This window comes from Triticum aestivum, chromosome 6D, assembly GCF_018294505.1.
Source record: "Triticum aestivum cultivar Chinese Spring chromosome 6D, IWGSC CS RefSeq v2.1, whole genome shotgun sequence".
In the NCBI taxonomy this organism is placed as follows: domain Eukaryota; kingdom Viridiplantae; phylum Streptophyta; class Magnoliopsida; order Poales; family Poaceae; genus Triticum; species Triticum aestivum.
In genome coordinates, this window is record NC_057811.1 from 439,197,044 (window position 1) to 439,218,574 (window position 21,531).

Here is a 21,531-nt window from a genome sequence, read left to right on the forward strand (position 1 = left end):
CACAAAATCATGCTGGGGGCACAGCGGAACAAGCCCCAAAGAAAGCTAAAAAAGAGCTAATCCGGCTCGGGGGGTGGTGGCGGTGGAGCGAAAGCCGATGCCGCGGAACGAAGACCTGCCATAATGTTGTCGATGACGCCACGATCACACCGCTTGTTAAGCGATCTCCAGAACCGTAAGAAGCCACACATTTTATAGATTACATCAGTCACACAGCACGGAATGACACACTCGATGACTAGTTTATTGCGGGTACACCAAAGGGTCCAAGCAAGGGTACCCAAAGTCACCCAAATTGGGGGGCGGCTAGGACCCGGGAACCTAAGGACCTCCCCAAATAGGCCCGGGAGGTTGTCGTGGCACCAATTGCCGCCAACCACCGGAAGAAGATGTGGTTACAGTCTTCCGGGATCAAACAAATGGGACAGAGGCCATCCCCAGGGCCGTTACGTTTTCTGACCGCCGTCCCCGACGGGAGACGGCTGAGGGAGTCCTGAACTAAGGGGTCCTCGGGCGTCTGGCCTATTGACATGGGCCGGACTAATGGGCTGTGAAGATACAAGACCGAAGACTCTCACCCGTGTCCGGATGGGACTCTCCTTGGCGTGGATAGCAAGCTTGGCATCTGGATATGAAGATTCCTTTCTCTGTAACCGACTTTGTACAACCCTAGTCCCCTCCGGTGTCTATATAAACCGAGGGTTTAGTCCATAGGGACAATCATAATCATACAGGCTAGACTTCTAGGGTTTTAGCCATTACGATCTCGTGGTAGATCAACTCTTGTAATACTCATATTCATCAAGATCAATCAAGCAGGAAGTAGGGTATTACCTCCATAGAGAGGGCCCGAACCTGGGTAAACATCGTGTCCCCTGTCTCCTGTTACCATCGACCTTAGACGCACAGTTCGGGACCCCCTACCCGAGATCCGCCAGTTTTGACACCGACATTGGTGCTTTCATTGAGAGTTCCGCTGCGTCGTCTTCAAGAGGTTCGATGGCCCGTCAATTATCTACGACAATGCTAGCTAGGGGGAGTTTTTCTCCCCGGACAGATCTTCGTATTCGGCGGCTTCGCACTGCGGGCCAACTCGCTTGGCCATCTAGAGCAGATCGACAGTTATGCCCCTGGCCATCAAGTCAGGTTTGGAAGCTTGAACTACGTTGCTGATACCCGCGGAGACTTGATCTTCGACGGATTCGAGCCCACGGCAGCCGCTCCCTGCCACCGCAATGAGCATGACCTAAATCTATCATCGGACCATACCCAGGAGATAGCACCTGTAAGTGCTCCGGCCCTAGATCCGGAGCAGATTGCGCCATTTGAGGACGGGAAGCTCAACCCCGCCACGGGAGCCGCAGACTCAGTGGCGCTAGAGCCGCACACAGACCCAACCTCGAGCATGACCTATGTCACCGGAACCTCGTATTCGTCTCCGGCCACAGGTTCCAAACCACGCGCGTCCGCACCCGTCGAGCCCGATCAGGACCCGGTCGTCGAATTCAGCGTCACGGACATCTTCCGGCACTCACCCTTAGGCGATGTGCTGAACTCATTAAAAACCCTCTCCTTAGCAGGGGTCTCACAGCCGAATTATATCCGGTTTGAACTGGGGGTTGATGACGGGGAATTTCGCTTCCCACCCACCTCCCACTTCATAGCCACTGTTGAGGACTTAACCTATATGCTCGATTACGGCTCCGAAGACATCGATGGTATGGACGACGATGCAGGAGACGAGCAGGCCCAAAACCCGCCGTTTACCGGACGCTGGTCGGCCACCTCTTCGTATGATGTGTATATGGTGGATACACACAAAGAGAATAACGGCGATGACAAAGAAGACCCAGTCGAGGATAAACCTCCTGAGATACAGCCAAAGCACCGGCGTCAGCGGCGCTGTTCTAAATCACGCTGTAGAAAAAACAGCAATACCGGCACAGGAGAAAATAATACTCCAGACGATGCCGAAGACAATGAAGACCCCATTGAGCCAACTTCCGAACAGGATGAACGGGAAGATGGGCGAGTCAGCCCTAATGCATAGGCCGTAAACGAAGACTCAGAGGACAGTAATTATCTTCCGCTCTCCGAGGATGAGGTGAGCCTCGGCAATGAGGATTTCATCGTGCCTGAGGAACCTCTCGAGCAGGAGCGCTTTAAGCGCCGGCTAATAGCCACTGCAAGGAGCCTGAAAAAGAAGCAGCATCAGCTTCAAGCTGATCAAGATCTGCTCAACGATAGATGGACTATTGTCCTGGCAGCCGAGGAATACGGCCTCGAGCGTCCAGCCAAAAGTTATCCAAAGCGCAAATTGCTACCTCAGTTCGATGACGAGGCGCTGGAGCCCGTACCATCATCGCGCAATGCGGCTTACCGACCACCACGTGGCCGGGACAAAGCGGCAACTCAAGCCGAACACCAGCCCGTACTACCTCACCGTAAAGGCAGAGATAAAACAGCTCGGGGACATACATATGACTTGCGGCAGGACTTGGACAGCAGAGCTGGTCAGAACAGATCGATCTATGGATCGCGGGGGCGTGCCCCGACACGCGACAACGGCTACCTAGCCGGACGCAACAATCATAAACACGCCCGGGCCGAGAACCGTAGACGGACTCCATCCGACTATGTCGTGACGTGGTCCGATATAAAGGCGCCGCACACCCCCTTTGCTTCACTGACGAGGTAATGGAGCATGAATTTCTAGAAGGGTTTAAACCCGTAAACATCGAATCATATGATGGGACAACAGACCCCGCGGTATGGATCGAGGATTTTCTTCTCCATATTCATATGGCCCGTGGTGATGATCTCCATGCCATCAAATACCTCCCACTAAAACTCAAAGGACCAGCTCGGCACTGGTTGAATAGTCTGCCCGAAAACTCCATTGGCAGCTGGGAAGACTTGGAAGAAGCCTTTCTTGACAACTTCCAAGGTACATATGTTTAACCTCCGGATGCCGACGACTTAAGTCACATAATTCAACAGCTCGGAGAGTCAGACAGGAAATTCTGGACTAGGTTCTTAACCAAAAAGAACCAGATCGTCGACTGTTCGGATGCCGAAGCCCTAGCGGCCTTTAAACATAGCATCCGGGACGAATGGCTCGCCCGACACCTCGGACAAGAAAAGCCGAAGTCCATGGCAGCCCTCATGGCGCTTATGACCCGCTTTTGCGCGGGCGAAGATAGCTGGCCAGCCCATAGCAGTAACAATTTAAGCGAACCTGGCACTTCGGAAGCCAGTAATAGCAATGGCAAGCCCCGACGCAACAGACACAAGCATCGAAGCAACGGTGACAATTCCGATGACACGGCGGTCAACGCCGGATTCAGTGGCTCCAAGTCCGGCCAGCGGAAGAAGCCGTTCAAAAGGAAGAATTCGGGCTCATCCAGATTGGACCGCATACTCGATCGCCCATGCCAGATACACGGCACCCCCGATAAACCAGCCAATCACACCAACGGAAGTTGCTGGGTTTTTAAACAGGCCGGCAAGATAAATGCTGAGAACAAGGAGAAGGGGTCGCAAAGCAAGAACGATGACGAGGAGCCCGTCCACCGAACACAGGGGGACAGAAGAAGTTTCCCCCTCAGGTCAAAACGGTGAACATGATATACGCTACCCACATCCCCAAGAGGGAGCGCAAGCGCGCTCATGGACGTCTATGCGATAGAGCCAGTCGCCCCAAAATTTAATCCATGGTCATCATGCCCGATCACCTTCGATCGCAGGGATCATTCGACCAGTATCCGCCATGGCGGTTCAGCCGCACTGGTCCTCGACCCAATAATTGATGGATTCCACCTGACGCGAGTCCTCATGGACGGTGACAGCAGCCTCAACCTGCTCTATCAGGATACAGTGCGCAAAATGGGCATCGACCCATCAAGGATCAAGCCCACCAAAACTACCTTTAAAGGAGTTATACCAGGTGTAGAGGCTTGTTGTACGGGCTCAATCACACTGGAAGTTGTCTTCGGGTCCTCGGACAACTTCAGAAGCGAAGAGTTGATCTTCGATATCGTCCCCTTCCGCAGTGGCTATCACGCACTGCTCGTACGAACCGCATTCACTCGATTTAATGCGGTGCCACACTACGCTTATCTCAAGCTCAAGATGCCCGGACCACGCGGGGTCATAACAGTCAATGGAAACACGGAGCGTTCCCTCCGTACTGAAGCACACACCGCGGCCCTGGTAGCGGAAGTACAGAGCGGCCTTTTAAGGCAGAATTTTAATTCAGCGGCCAAGCTCCCGGACACTGTCAAACGAGTCCGGACTACTCCGCAGCTTGACAGTCCGGCTCGTCAGGAGTCAGACTAGCAATTCGGCCTCCATCTCAGTCCTGACCAAATGGCGGCATACGTAACGCGCGCACATAACTACACACTCAAAATACCATGGACGGAGACGGGGGCATAACCAGACTGTGGTCCACAATACGGCTTCGACCTTCCCCGGACACACATACTTTCACTTTTCCTTTTATATATTTTCAGGTTTCTTTTCCGCAGATCCCTAGCGGTGGCATGATCGTCGGTCCTTTCAAGGGACGGATACACCAAGGCAGAAGGTGGCACAAACGTGTGGGGGAATCTCTAGACGTTCTCTTCGATGATCGTCCTACCTGTTTTCAGGACCCGCACGCAGCTCCCCCTTGGTCTTGGCATGTTAAATAGCCAGGGTGCTTATCGCACTACTTGTACAAATACGTTTTGACGTATCAATCAAATTACAATGAGAACTATTTGCGGCCCTACTTACGTGGCGCTAGCTTACAATCTCATTTTATTTCGTTATTCTTATCAATTGCACACGTACACTTTGGTATGCTTTAATTGGCCATGGGCTTCATTACGCTCCATACCATGGCAACAAAGTCCGAACACTTTTACAGTACAGTTCGGCGCCCCGAATTTCAGCATTATATGCATTGGCTCCGAATCATGTCTTTGGTCAATAGTTGGCTTGCCCGGCTCCTGTGCTTACTACCTTACGTTCCGCTCTATCGGCTAGGGTAGTAAAGGGAGAATTACTGCGATTGTGTCCTGGTTTATCCAGATGAGCACCTCAGTAGAGAAAGCTGAAAACTGACTGTCATGATGTGGCGTGAGCCGGTCAGCTGTTCGGAGGTTACAAATATTTTGCGATTTTTTCCGCATTACGCGACGGATCGGCCTCAGTCCGATCAGGTGTTTACAGCACCCTAGTCCAGATTAAATGCTAACTAGGGGCTACACCTACATTTTTATTGTCAAACTCCTATGGCTAAGCGAGGATGATAAAGCCACATAGTCCGATTGCCTGGTTCGTTGCGCTAAACACCTCCTTCAAGGACCAAATTTTTGGATCAAGCGTGTTTAGATTGCATCCCGAACACCCCCGTACTACCTACGTGGGGGCTGAAGCCGACGACTTGCCAACTCTCAGATTTAATAAAAATGGCCGCACAGGAGGTAAAATTTTAATAATAACAAGCGTTATATTACATAACAGTTTTGTTTCACCATACAGGACAGGATAACATGAAAGTATTTCATTGAAAATAATGTCCTTAGCACATTGCTCCGCTACAATGCGGGATCCCTCCAGGACATCTTCAAAATACCGCTCGGGCGTGCGATGCTCCTTGCCAGTGGGCGGCCCCTCGGTTGCGAGCTTGACGACATTCATCTTCGCCCACTGAACTTTGACACGGGCGAAGGCCATCCGCGCACCCTCGATGCAGACCGACTGCTTGATGACGTCAAGCCGGGGGCAGGCATTGACCAGCCGCTTCACGAGCCCGAAGTAATTGCTGGGTATAGCTTCGGCAGGCCATAGCCGGATTATTAAATCCTTCATGACTAGTTCGGCCACCCAATGCAGTTCGACCAGCTGTTTTAGCTGGTCGCTAAAGGGCACTGGATGTTCTGGCGCAACGTATTGCGACCAGAACATCTTCTCCATCGAGCTCCCCTCTTCGGCTTGGAGGAACTCTGCGGCGTCGGCTACACTGTGCGGCAAATCCGCAAACGCTCGTGGAGAACTCCAAATCCGGGTTAGTAAGAGATACCTCTTCTTCACATATTTGCTCTGCATAATGAAGGCCTTACCCGCCGCAATCTTCTTGGCCTCTTGAATCTCCTGGAGAGCACCCTGGGCTTCAACTCGGGCATCTTGTGTGCTTTGGCGAGCCTTGGCGAGTTCGATCTCTTGATCCGCAATATAGCGCTCCAAGGACTCGCATTTCTTCACGCCGTCCTGGATCTCTTGCTGGACTTCACCGACCCTGGCCTCGTGCTTTTCGCGGGCGGCTTGTTCCTTGGCAGCTCTCTCCTCGGCCTCGGCCAGCGCCTTCCTGAGGGTCTCTACCTCGGTCGCCGCTCCTAACAAATGTCATGGCACTTTGGTCAACACAAATCATTTATCCCTTCTGAATATACGGCAGGTCATTACATACCTTGCTTATCCTCCAGCTGCTTCCTCGCTTGGCCGAGATCCTCCTCGGCCCGCTCCAGCCTCTGCTTCAGTTCGAAAACTTTGGCGGCGTGGGAGGTCGCAGCCAGCAACGACGCCTGCTTATTCACATTGACATGTATGGTCAGTCTCTGGCAAAAATTATTTGATCCTCTGTCCGGCTTTTCTTTCCGAACACCGGACAAGGTCTCAGGGGCTACTGTCTATACTGTGACATTATTTTTACATAATTTCGTTTCATACCTCAAAGCCTGTTAGAAGGCTTGTGCAGGCTTTGGTCAGTCCGCTCTTCGCGGACTGAATCTTCTCAATCACCGTACCCATGAGGGTACGGTGTTCCTCAACAACGGAAGCACTTCGCAGCGCTTCCAGTAGAGTATCCGGTGCCTCTGGTTGGACAGAGGTCACCGGCGAAATAGGCACACCCCCTTCTCTCGAAGGAGGCTGCTTGCCGGATTCCGGAGCCGTATAGGTCTCTGGGACCGTATTCGGCTGGGGGCCGAATTGGATATGGCCCCCATCGCCAGTCTCCATGGGGATTTGCTCCCCCATGTGTCCGGCGGCCAAGGTTTCACCCTCTGGTGCCATCCTGACGGCCTCTTGCATATCTCCCTGGCCTGGGATCCTTCGGGACAACACCTCGGTGTCATCCATAGCCTTGGGAGAGGAGGCCGCCGGAAGGGACCCGCTGTCCATCACCTTCAGGTCCAGCGAATTCCCCGAAGATGAGGATCGCTCGAGGTTGGAACGAGCCGGACTGCAAGTGCATGATTCAACATGTTAAAACTATGAAGTAAAGAGGCTGGATATATGAACGCGTCAGGGTCTTTGAGTACTAACGATCCGGCCAGGGGCTTATCCCTGGGGCGCCGCTCTGGGCTGCTATCGATGTCCCACGCGGAGTTATCCGCGAGGGAGACCTTCCCCTTCTTGGACGCTTCGGCCTCCGGACGCGTGGAGGCCGTCCTTTTCTTCCTTCCCCCCTCAGGCGGGGAGTTGCTTTCTTCTCCCTCCTCGTCGTCGTCCTCGGCGGCGGAGGAGTGAGTCTCGGTGTCTTCGGACGTCATGTCCGAAGCGCCATTGCGGCGGAGGCCACTTCGGGTCCCCTTGGCCTTTTTCTTGGCCTTCTTCTCCGGCGCCTGGTAGGGCGCCGGAACCAGCATCTTCGTCAGAAGCGGGATGGCTGGTTCCTCGGGCAGTGGAGCCGGACACTGAATCCGCTCCGCCTTCTTTGTCCAGTGCTGAAAAAATAAATAGGGAGGCTTAGGCACCTTCCCTAAAAAAGCAAGTAAAGGATACACCTTGAAATGCGAAAGACTTATCGGACTAGCAGTATGGGTCAGGTCGTGCCCACGGTCCTCGGTCGTCTTCGGCCACGTCTCGTTGGCCTTAAAGAGCACCTTCCAGATATCTTCGTGCGTAGTTCCGAAGAACCGTTGCAAGGTCTGGTGCTCGGCCGGATCGAACTCCCATAGATGGCAAGCCCAGCTTTGGCATGGAAGGATCCGGCGAACTAGCATCACCTGGATCACGTTGACGAGCTTGATGTTCTTGTCCACCATGCTCTGGATGTAGGGGAATGTAGTAATTTCAAAAAGTTTCCAACGCACACGCAAGATCATGGTGATGCATAGCAACGAGAGGGGAGAGTGTTGTCCACGTACCCTCATAGACCGTAAGCGGAAGCGTTATGACAACGTGGTTGATGTAGTCGTACTTCTTCACGATCGACCGATCCTAGTACCGAACGTACATCACCTTCGCGATCTGCACACGTTCAGCTCGGTGACGTCCCACGAACTCACGATCCAGCAGAGTGTCGAGGGAGAGCTTCGTCAGCACGACGGCGTGATGACGGTGATGATGAAGCTACCGGCGCAGGGCTTCGCCTAAGCACTACGACGATATGACCGAGGTGGATTATGGTGGAGGGGGGCACCACACACGGCTAAGAGATCAATGATCAACTTGTGTGTCTATGGGGTGCCCCCATCCCCCGTATATAAAGGAGTGGAGGAGGGGGAGGAGGCCGGCCTCCTAGGCGCGCCCCAAGGGGACTCCTACTCCCACCGGGAGTAGGATTCCCCCCCCCCCTTCCCTAGTTGGATTAGGAGAGAAGGAAGGGGGAGGAAGGAGGAAGGAAAGGGGGGCCGACCCCCCTCCCAATTCGGATTGGGCTTGGGGGGCGCCCCCTCCTTTGCTCCCTTCTCCTCTCTCCCACTATGGAACAATAAGGCCCATATACCTCCCGGGGGGTTCCGGTAACCTCCCGGTGTTCCGGTATATGCCCGATCTCACCCGGAACCATTCCGATGTCCAAATATAGTCGTCCAATATATTGATCTTTATGTCTTGACCATTTCGAGACTCCCCGTCATTTCCGTGATCATATCCGGGACTCCGAACTACCTTCGTTACATCGAAACACATAAACTCATAATACTGATCGTCACCAAACGTTAAGCGTGCGGACCCTACGGGTTCGAGAACTATGTAGACAGGACCGAGACTCATCTCTGGTCAATAACCAATAGCGGAACCTGGATGCTCATATTGGTTCCTACATATTCTACGAAGATCTTTATCGGTCAAACCGCATAACAACATACGTTGTTCCCTTTGTCATCGGTATGTTACTTGCCCGAGATTCGATCGTCGGTATCTCAATACCTATTTCAATCTCGTTACCGGCAAGTCTCTTTACTCGTTCCGTAATGCATCATCCCGCAACTAACTCATTAGTTACATTGCTTGCAGGGCTTATAGTGATGTGCATTACCGAGAGGGCCCAGAGATACCTCTCCGACAATCGGAGTGACAAATCCTAATCTCGATCTATGCCAACTCAACAAGTACCATCGGAGACACCTGTAGAGCACCTTTATAGTCACCCAGTTACGTTGTGACGTTTGGTAGCACACAAAGTGTTCCTCCGGTATTCGGGAGTTGCATAATCTCATAGTCATAGGAACATGTATAAGTCATGAAGAAAGAAATAGCAATATACTAAACGATCAAGTGCTAAGCTAACAGAATGGGTCAAGTCAATCACATCATTCTCTAATGATGTGATCCCGTTAATCAAATGACAACTCATGTCTATGGTTAGGAAACATAAACATCTCTGATTCAACGAGCTAGTCAAGTAGAGGCATACTAGTGACACTCTGTTTCTCTATGTATTCACACATGTACTAAGTTTCCAGTTAATACAATTCTAGCATGAATAATAAACATTTATCATGATATAAGGAAATATAAATAACAACTTTATTATTGCCTCTAGGGCATATTTCCTTCAGTCTCCCACTTGCACTAGAGTCAATAATCTAGATTACACAGTAATGATTCTAACACCCATGGAGTCTTGGTGTTGATCATGTTTTGCTCGTGAGAGAGGCTTAGTCAACGGGTCTGCAACATTCAGATCCGTATGTATCTTGCAAATCTCTGTGTCTCCCTCCTTGACTTGATCGCGGATGGAATTGAAGCGTCTCTTGATGTGCTTGGTTCTCTTGTGAAATCTGGATTCCTTTGCCAAGGCAATTGCACCAGTATTGTCACAAAAGATTTTCATTGGACCCGATGCACTAGGTATGACACCTAGATCGGAAATGAACTCCTTCATCCAGAATCCTTCCTTTGCTGCTTCTAAAGCAGCTATGTACTCCGCTTCACATGTAGATCACGCCACGACGCTTTGCTTAGAACTGCACCAACTGACAACTCCATCGTTCAATATAAATACGTATCCGGTTTGTGACTTAGAGTCATCCGGATAAATGTCAAAGCTTGCATCGACGTAACCATTTACGACGAGCTCTTTGTCACCTCCATAAACGAGAAACATATCCTTAGTCCATTTCAGGTATTTTAGGATGTTCTTGACCGTTGTCCAGTGATCCACTCCTGGATTACTTTGGTACCTCCCTGCTAAACTAATAGCAAGGCACACATCAGGTCTGGTACACAACATTGCATACATGATAGAGCCTATGGCTGAAGCATAGGGAACACCTTTCATTTTCTCTCTATCTTCTGCAGTGGTCGGGCATTGAGTCTGACTCAACTTCACACCTTGTAACACAGGCAAGAACCCTTTCTTTGCTTGATCCATTTTGAACTTCTTCAAAACTTTATCAAGGTATGTGCTTTGTGAAAGTCCAATTAAGCGTCTTGATCTATCTCTATAGATCTTGATGCCCAATATATAAGCAGCTTCACCGAGGTCTTTCATTGAAAAACTCTTATTCAAGTATCCTTTTATGCTATCCAGAAATTCTATATCATTTCCAATCAACAATATGTCATCCAAATATAATATTAGAAATGCTACAGAGCTCCCACTCACTTTCTTGTAAATACAGGCTTCTCCAAAAGTGTGTATAAAACCATATGCTTTGATCACACTATCAAAACGTTTATTCCAACTCCGAGATGCTTGCACCAGTCCATAAATGGATCGCTAGAGCTTGCACACTTTGTTAGCATCCTTTGGATCGATAAAACCTTCAGGTTGCATCAGATGCAACTCTTGCTCCAGAAATCCATTCGGGAATGCAGTCTTTACATCCATTTGCCAAATTTCATAATCATAAAATGCAGCAATTGCTAACATGATTCGGACGGACTTAAGCATCGCTATGGGTGAGAAGGTCTCATCGTAGTCAACTCCTTGAACTTGTCGAAAACCTTTCGCAACAAGTCGAGCTTTGTAGACAGTAACATTACCGTCAGCGTCTGTCTTCTTTTTGAAGATCCATTTATTCTCGATAGCTTGCCGATCATCGGGCAAGTCAACCAAAGTCCACACTTTGTTCTCATACATGGAGCCCATCTCAGATTTCATGGCCTCAAGCCATTTTGCAGAATCTGGGCTCATCATCGCTTCCTCATAGTTCATAGGTTCGTCATGGTTAAGTAACATGACCTCCAGAACAGGATTACCGTACCACTCTGGTGCGGATCTTACTCTGGTTGACCTACGAGGTTCGGTAGTGACTTGATCTGAAGTTACATGATCATCATCATAAGCTTCCTCACTAATTGGTGTAGGAGTCACAGGAACAGATTTCTGTGATGAACTACTTTCCAATAAGGGAGCAGGTACAGTTACCTCATCAAGTTCTACTTTCCTCCCACTCACTTCTTTCTAGAGAAACTCCTTCTCTAGAAAGGATCCCTTCTTAGCAACGAATGTCTTGCCTTCGGATCTGTGATAGAAGGTGTACCCAACAGTCTCCTTTGGGTATCCTATGAAGACACATTTCTCCGATTTGGGTTCGAGCTTATCAGGTTGAAGCTTTTTCACATAAGCATCCTAGCCCCAAACTATAAGAAATGACAACTTTGGTTTCTTGCCAAACCACAGTTCATAAGGTGTCGTCTCAATGGATTTAGATGGTGCCCTATTTAACATGAATGCAGCTGTCTCTAAAGCATAACCCCAAAACGGTAGCGGTAAATCAGTAAGAGACATCATAGATCGCACCATATCTAGTAAAGTAAGATGGACCTTCGGACACACCATTACGCTGTGGTGTTCCGGGTGGCGTGAGTTGCGAAACTATTCTTCATTGTTTCAAATGAAGACCAAACTCGTAACTCAAATATTCTCCTCCACGATCAGATCGTAGAAACTTTATTTTCTTGTTACGATGATTTTCCACTTCACTCTGAAATTCTTTGAACTTTTCAAATGTTTCAGACTTATGCTTCATCAAGTAGATATACCCATATCTGCTCAAATCATCTGTGAAGGTGAGAAAATAATGATACCCACCGCTAGCCTCAACACTCATCGGACCACATACATCAGTATGTATGATTTCCAACAAATTTGTTGCTTGCTCCATTGTTCCGGAGAACGGCGTTTTAGTCATCTTGCCCATGAGGCATGGTTCACAAGTACCAAGTGATTCATAATCAAGTGATTCCAAAAGTCCACCAGAATGGAGTTTCTTCATGTGCTTTACACCAATATGACCTAAACAGCAGTGCCACAAATATGTTGCACTATCATTATCAACTCAGCATCTTTTGGCTTCAATATTATGAATATGTGTATCACTACTATCGAGATTTAGTATAAATAGACCACTCTTCAAGGTTGCATGACCGTAAAATATATTACTCATATAAATAGAACAACCATTATTCTCTGATTTAAATGAATAATCGTCTCGCATCAAACAAGATATAGATATAATGTTCATGCTCAACGCTGGCACCAAATAACAATTATTCAGGTCTAAAACTAACCCCAAAGGTAGATGTAGAGGTAGCGTGCTGACCGCGATCACATCGACAATGGAACCATTTCCCACGCGCATCGTCACCTCGTCCTTAGCCAATCTTCGCTTAATCCATAGTCCCTGTTTCGAGTTGCAAATATTAGCAACAGAACCAGTATCAAATACCCAGGCACTACTGCGAGCATTAGTAAGGTACACATCAATAACATGTATATCACATATACCTTTGTTCACCTTGCCATCCTTCTTATCCGCCAAATACTTGGGGCAGTTCCGCTTCCAGTGACCAGTCCCTTTGCAGTAGAAGCACTCAGTCTCAGGCTTAGGTCCAGACTTGGGCTTCTTCGCTTGAGCAGCAACTTGCTTGCCGTTCTTCTTGAAGTTCCCCTTCTTCCCTTTACCCCTTTTCTTGAAACTGGTGGTCTTGTAAACCGCCAACACTTGATGCTCCTTCTTGATTTCTACCTCCACAGCCTTTAGCATTGCGAAGAGCTCGGGAATTGTCTTATCCATCCCTTGCTTGTTATAGTTCATCACGAAGCTCTTGTAGCTTGGTGGCAGTGATTGAAGAATTCTGTCAATGACACTCTCATCAGGAAGACTAACTCCCAGTTGAATCAAGTGATTGTTATACCCAGACATTTTGAGTATATGCTCACTGACAGAACTATTCTCCTCCATCTTGTAGCTGTAGAACTTATTGGAGACTTCATATCTCTCAATCCGGGCATTTGCACGAAATATTAACTTCAACTCCTGGAACATCTCATATGCTCCATGACGTTCAAAACGTCGTTGAAGTCCGGGTTCTAAGCCGTAAAGCATGGCACACTGAACTATCGAGTAGTCATCAGATTTGCTCTGCCAGACGTTCATAACAGCTGGCGTTACTCCTGCAGCGGGTTTGGCACCTAGCGGTGCTTCCCGGACGTAATTCTTCTGTGCAGCAATGAGGATAATCCTCAAGTTACGGACCTAGTCCGGGTAGTTGCTACCATCATCTTTCAACTTAGCTTTCTCTAGGAACGCATTAAAATTCAACAGAACAACAGCACGGGCCATCTATCTACAACAACACAGACATGCAAAATACTATCACGTACTAAGTTCATGATAAATTAAAGTTCAATTAATCAAATTACTTAAGAACTCCCACTTAGATAGACATCCCTCTAATCATGTAAGTGACCACGTGATCCAAATCAACTAAACCATGTCCGATCATCACGTGAGATGGAGTAGTTTTCAATGGTGAACATCACTATGTTGATCATATACACTATATGATTCACGCTCGACCTTTCGGTCTCAGTGTTCCGAGGCCATATCTACATATGCTAGGCTCGTCAAGTTTAACCCGAGTATTCTGCGTGTGCAAAACTGGCTTGCACCCATTGTATGTGAACGTAGAGCTTATCACACCCGATCATCACATGGTGTCTCCGAAGGACGAACTTTTGCAACGGTGCATACTCAGGGAGAACACTTATACCTTGAAATTTAGTGAGAGATCATCTTATAATGCTACTGTCGAACTAAGCAAAATAAGATGCATAAAAGATAAACATCACATGCAATCAATATAAGTGATATGATATGGCCATCATCATCTTGTGCCTTTGATCTCCATCTCCAAAGCACCGTCATGATCACCATCGTCACCGGCGCGACACATTGATCTCCATCGTAGCATCGTTGTCGTCTCACCAGCTATTGCTTCCACGACTATCGCTACCGCTTAGTGATAAAGTAAAGAAATTACATGGCGATTGCATTTCATACAATAAAGCGACAACCATATGGCTCCTGCCAATTGCCGATAACTCCGTTACAAAACATGATCATCTCATACAATAAAATTTAGCATCATGTCTTGACCATATCACATCACAACATGCCCTGCAAAAACAAGTTAGACGTCCTCTACTTTGTTGTTGCAAGTTTTATGTGGCTGCTACGGGCTGAGCAAGAATCGTTCTTACCTACGCATCAAAACCACAACGATTTTCCGTCAAGTATGTGCTGTTTTAACCTTCAACAAGGACCGGGCGTAGCCACACTCAATTCAACTAAAGTTGGAGAAACTGACACCGGCCAGCCACCTGTGTGAAGCACGTCGGTAGAACCAGTCTCGCGTAAGCGTACGTGTAATGTCGGTCCGGGCCGCTTCATCCAACAATACCGACGAATCAAAGTATGACATGCTGGTAAGCAGTATGACTATTATCGCCCACAACTCACTTGTGTTCTACTCGTGCATATAACATCTACGCATTAACCTGGCTCGGATGCCACTATAGGGGAACGTAGTAATTTCAAAAAAAATCCTACGCACACGCAAGATCATGGTGATGCATAGCAACGAGAGGGGAGAGTGTTGTCCACGTACCCTCATAGACCGTAAGCGGAAGCGTTATGACAACGTGGTTGATGTAATCGTACTTCTTCACGATCGACCGATCCTAGTACCGAACGTACATCACCTTCGCGATCTGCACACATTCAGCTCGGTGACGTCCCACGAACTCACGATCCAGCAGAGTGTCGAGGGAGAGCTTCGTCAGCACGACGGCGTGATGACGGTGATGATGAAGCTACCGGCGCAGGGCTTCGCCTAAGCACTACGACGATATGACCGAGGTGGATTATGGTGGAGGGGGGCACCGCACACGGCTAAGAGATCAATGATCAACTTGTGTGTCTATGGGGTGCCCCCCTCCCCCGTATATAAAGGAGTGGAGGAGGGGGAGGAGGCCGGCCTCCTAGGCGCGCCCCAAGGGGAGTCCTACTCCCACCGGGAGTAGGATCCCCCCTTGCCTAGTTGGATTAGGAGAGAAGGAAGGGGGAGGAAGGAAGAAGGAAAGGGGGGGCCGACCCCCTCCCAATTCGTATTGGGCTTGGGGGCGCCCCCTCCTTTGCTCCTTCTCCCCTCTCCCATTATGGCCCAATAAGGCCCATATACCTCCCGGGGGGTTCCGGTATATGCCCGATCTCACCCGGAACCATTCCGATGTCCAAATATAGTCGTCCAATATATCGATCTTTATGTCTCAACCATTTTGAGACTCCTCGTCATGTCCATGATCATATCCGGGACCACCTTTGGTACATCAAAACACATAAACTCATAATACCGATCGTCACCAAACGTTAAGCGTGTGGACCCTGCAGTTTTGAGAACTATGTAGACATGACCGAGACTCATCTCCGGTCAATAACCAATAGCGGAACCTGGATACTCATATTGGTTCCTACATATTCTACGAAGATCTTTATCGGTCAAACCGCATAACAACATACGTTGTTCCCTTTGTCATTGGTATGTTTCTTGCCCGAGATTCGATCGTCGGTATAATACCTAGTTCAATCTCATTACCGGCAAGTCTCTTTACTTGTTCCGTAATGCATCACCCCGCAACTAACTCATTAGTTACATTGCTTGCAAGGCTTATAGTGATGTGCATTACCGAGAGGGCCCAGAGATACCTCTCCGACAATCGGAGTGACAAATCCTAATCTCAATCTATGCCAACTCAACAAGTACCATCGGAGACACCTATAGAGCACCTTTATAATCACCCAGTTACGTTGTGACGTTTGGTAAGAACACAAAGTGTTCCTCCGGTATTCGGGAGTTCCATAATCTCATAGTCATAGGAACATGTATAAGTCATGAAGAAAGCAATAGCAATATACTAAACGATCAAGTGCTAAGCTAACGGAATGGGTCAAGTAAATCACATCATTCTCTAATGATGTGATCCCGTTAATCAAATGACAACTCATGTCTATGGTTAGGAAACATAACCATCTCTGATTCAACGAGCTAGTCAAGTAGAGGCATACTAGTGACACTCTGTTTGTCTACGTATTCACACATGTACTAAGTTTCCAGTTAATACAATTCTAGCATGAATAATAAACATTTATCATGATATAAGGAAATATAAATAACAACTTTATTATTGCCTCTAGGGCATATTTCCTTCACTGGATACGCGTCTGCAGCGCTGTTAGCTCGTCCGACGAACCCAATTCAGGCCCTTCTCTAGCCAGGAGGTGAGCCGCATCGGGGCTCCGGACTGAAATTCGGGAGCCGCGGCCCAGGTGGCATCGCGAGGCTATGTGACATAGAACCACTATTTTTGCCACCCTTTGACAGTCTCCACGAAAGTGCCTTTGGGCCATACGACGTTGGGCATCTTGCTCACCATGGCACCTACGCACTCTGCGTGTTGGCCGTCCACCACCTTCGGCTTCACATTGAAGATCTTCAGCCACAATCCGAAGTGGGGTGAGATGCGGAGGAAGGCCTTGCACACGACAATAAATGCCGAGATGTTGAGGAAGGAGTTGGGGGCCAGATCGTGGAAATCCAACCCATAATAGAACATAAGTCCGCGGACGAATGGGTGGAGTGAAATCCCAGCCCGCGGACGAAGTGGGGAATGAACACTACTCTCTTGTGGGGCTCTGGGGTAGGTACGATCTGTCCCTCGGCCGGAAGCCGGTGGGCGACCTCCTTGGCCAAATATCCGGCCTCCCAGAGCTTGGTGATGTCCTTCTCCTTGATGGAGCAGACCATCCACTTGCCCTGTGCTCCGGATCCGGACATGATCGGAGTGCTTTCTTGAGATGGAAAAGATGAAGACTTGGGTGCTGGAGCTCGAGAATGGGTGGGCAGAGAGAGAGAAGGCGTGGGTGAAAGGGGTTGAATCCTTATCCCTTTATAAAGGTAGCGAATATCAAGCGCCTCCCCACTTGCCTTAAAACTCGCCTGTTTCCCAAGGGACGCGCATACGGCACGGTTGGATTACCCACGCCTGTATTGATGAGAATCCCGTGATAAGGAGACATGATCTCTGCTTTGACAAGACGTGCCAATGAAACTGCATCTCAAAACGTGGAGCGGCAGGCCAAAAACGGTTCGAAATAATGACCGGGTGGTGACGTGGTGTCATGCTACAAAAAGTTGTCAGTAGATTGGAATCGTGAAATATTATACTCTCTGCGGTTGTGTGTGGTACTTGTTTTGCAGAGTCGGACACGTTCTTTGTGTTCGAAGGCTGTTTTGGAGTATTCGGAGGAGGAACCCGCCTTGCAATGCCGAAGACAATCTGCGCGCCAGACACCTCGTCATTGAAGCCTAGTTCAGGGGCTACTAAGGGAGTCCTGGACTAAGGGGGTCTTGGGGCGTCTGGCCTATTGACATGGGCCGGACTGCTGGGCTATGAAGATACAAGACCAAAGACTCTCACCCATGTCCGGATGGGACTCTCCTTGGTGTGGAAGGCAAGCTCGGCATCCAGATATGAAGATTCCTTTCTCTGTAACCGACTTTGTACAACCCTAGTCCCCTCCGGTGTCTATATAAACCAGAGGGTTTAGTCCACAGGGACAATCATAATCATTCAGGCTAGACTTCTAGGGTTTTAGCCATTACGATGTCGTGGTAGATCAACGCTTGTAATACTCATATTCATCAAGATCAATCAAGCAGGAAGTAGGGTATTACCTCCATAGAGAGGGCCCGAACCTGGGTAAACATCGTGTCCCCTGTCTCCTGTTACCATCAACCTTAGACGCACAATTCGGGACCCCCTACCCGAGATCCGCCGGTTTTGACACCGACAACGGCCTCGGACCCATTGCCAGAGAAAGATGCATATCTTCAAGGGGAGTTTCATCTCCCAGAGCACCGATAGTTCCACCGGGCCAGGGGTGGGAACAATCGCCTGGTAAAGAGATCTAGTCGAGAATCTGCCATTTGGCTCCAGGTGCCAAGATAGCGAGTTGGACTCAAGGTAGGGGGTGGAGGGCAATACACTCGAGCATTTCGTCCCATTGCTCGAGCTCTACCGCCCTGAAGGTACAGCGGAAGGCAATGGCGCCCAAGTCAGCTAAAGCCACAGCTACAGAGAGCTGTGGGCGGACACAGATCGAGAATAACGCGTAGAAGCCTTCCGCAAATGGGCGAGACCCAGCCCATCGATCGAGCCAGAATAATGTGCCGGACCCGGAGCCAACTTTAATAGAGGTCCGGTTTCCCCCGACTGGGAGCTCCGGTTTCCTTTGGCCTCTCTCCAGGCGATTACTCGCATCGGATCCGACCACGTTCCCCTCCTCTTGTCCTGAGACCGCGGCCCCCGCCGCGGTTTCGTTTTGAAGCTTTCTGGCTCCGGCAACCAGGCTTTATGGATGCCGTCCATGCTCATTGGGTCTCGACATTAGCCGAGCCCCATAGGCAGATGTCCATTCTGGACGAATGGCACCATCTTTCCAAACGGTCCAGGCAGTTCATGAAAGTGTGGGGTGCCAATATTGGGTGAGACCTTCGACTCCAGAAGGCCTCTCTTCTCGAGGAGATCCGTGCCCTTGACCTTCGCGCGGATATCTCAGGGATCTCCGCTGATGAATGGGCCCATAGATATAACCTGGAAGAATCCCTCATGGAGATCTATTCCAAGGAGGAGGAATTCTAGCGGTAGCGAGGCTCTATTAATTGGGTGTTGTTTGGTGACGCCAACACTGCCTACTTCCAGGCCATCGCCAACGGCCGTAGGCGGCGATGCTCCATTCCCCTTTTATGGGAGAGGGGTCAGCTATTCCAAGATCCTACAACTATTCGTTCGCTAGTTGACACTTCTACAAGTCGTTATTTGCGAGGCGTCCTCAGGGTGGTATCGCTCTGGCCGACCATATTTGGTCGCCTGACCAACAAGTCTCCCCGGAAGAGAACGCGGCCTTGCTCGCTCCATTTGATGCCGCGGAAGTAGAGACCTTTGTCAAAGCCATGAACCCAGCCTCAGCCCCGGGCCCGGATGGACTTCCGGTTCACTTTTTCCAGGCATTCTGGCTGATGGTTAAGGAGATCATCCTTGACTTGTTCCAGGATTTTTCTAGGGGAACATTAGATATGCCCCGGCTTAACTACGGGATCATTTCTTTGATTCCCAAGGTTCCGGGTGCTGCTGACATAAGGCAATTCCGGCCTATCACAGTCCTCAATGTGATATTCTAGATTTTGGCTAAGGGGTACGCCACTTGGGCGGCCCTAACCGCCCCTCCGATCCACCACCCGAAATCAGTCTGCCTTCACGAAAGGTAAGTTTATTCTGGATGGGATTCTCGTTCTCCACGAGGTCATCCATGAGGTCAAGAGCAAGCACCTCCGTGCGGTGTTCTTCAAGATTGACTTCCATAAAGCATACGACACCGTCCATTGGTCCTTCCTTCGGGAGGTGTTGCTCAAGCACGGATTCGACCCCCACTGGGTTGCGAGGGTGATGCAGTTAGTGACGAGCGGCCGCACGGCTGTGAATATCAATGGGGAGATCGGGCCTTACTTCTTGCCTGGCCAAGGCGTACGGCAACGGGATCCGTGAAGGAAATATGCCCTAGAGGCAATAATAAAGTTGTTATTTATATTTCCTTATATCATGATAAATGTTTATTATTCATGCTAGAATTGTATTAACTGGAAACTTAGTACATGTGTGAATACAAAGACAAACAGAGTGTCACTAGTATTCCTCTACTTGACTAGCTCGTTGAATCATAGATGGTTAAGTTTCCTAGCCATAGACATGAGTTGTCATTTGATTAACGGGATCACATCATTAGAGAATGATGTGATTGACTTGACCCATTCCGTTAGCTTAGCACTTGATCATTTAGTATGTTGCTATTGCTTTCTTCATGACTTATACATGTTCCCATGAATATGAGACTATGCAACTCCCGAATACCGGAGGAACACTTTGTGTGCTACCAAACGTCACAACGTAACTGGGTGATTATAATGGTGCTCTACAGGTGTCTCCGATGGTACTTGTTGAGTTGGCATAGATCGAGATTAGGATTTGTCACTTTGATTGTCGGAGAGGTATCTCTGGGCCCTCTCGGTAATGCACATCACTATAAGCATTGCAAGCAATGTGACTAATGAGTTAGTTGCGGGATGATGCATTACGGAACGAGTAAAGAGACTTGCCGGTAACGAGATTGAACTAGGTATTGAGATACCGGCGATCGAATCTCGGGCAAGTAACATACCGATGACAAAGGGAACAACGTATGTTGTTATGCGGTTTGACCGATAAAGATCTTCGTAGAATATGTAGGAACCAATATGAGCATCCAGGTTCCGCTATTGGTTATTGACCGGAGTTGTGTCTCGGTTATGTCTACATAGTTCTCGAACCCGTAGGGTCCGCACGCGTAATGTTCGGTGACGATCAGTATTATGAGTCTATGCGTTTTGATGTACCGAAGATAGTTCGGAGTCCCGGATGTGATCACGGACATGACGAGGAGTCTGGAAATAGTCGAGACATAAAGATTGACATATTGGACGACTATATTCGGACACCGGAAGTATTCCGGAGGTCACCGGATAATTATCGGAGTGCCGGGGGGTTATCGGAACCCCCGGGGGAACTATTGGGCCTACATGGGCCATAGGGAAGAGGGGAGGCAGCCCACAAGGGGCAGCCGCGCCCCCTCCCTATAGGGAGTCCGAATTGGACTAGGGAGGGGGGGCGCCCCCCCCCCTTTCCTTCTCCTCCCCCTCTCCTTCCTTCCCCCTTCCTCCTCCTAGTTGGACTAGGAAAGGGGGAGTCCTACTCCTACTAGGAGGAGGACTCCTTCCCCTCCTTGGCGCGCCCCAAGGGCCGGCTGACCTCCCCCCTTGCTCCTTTATATACGGGGGCAGGGGGCACCCTAGAACACACAACAGACATGGATCTTAGCCGTGTGGGGTGCCCCCTCCACCATAATCCACCTCGGTCATATCATTGCAGTG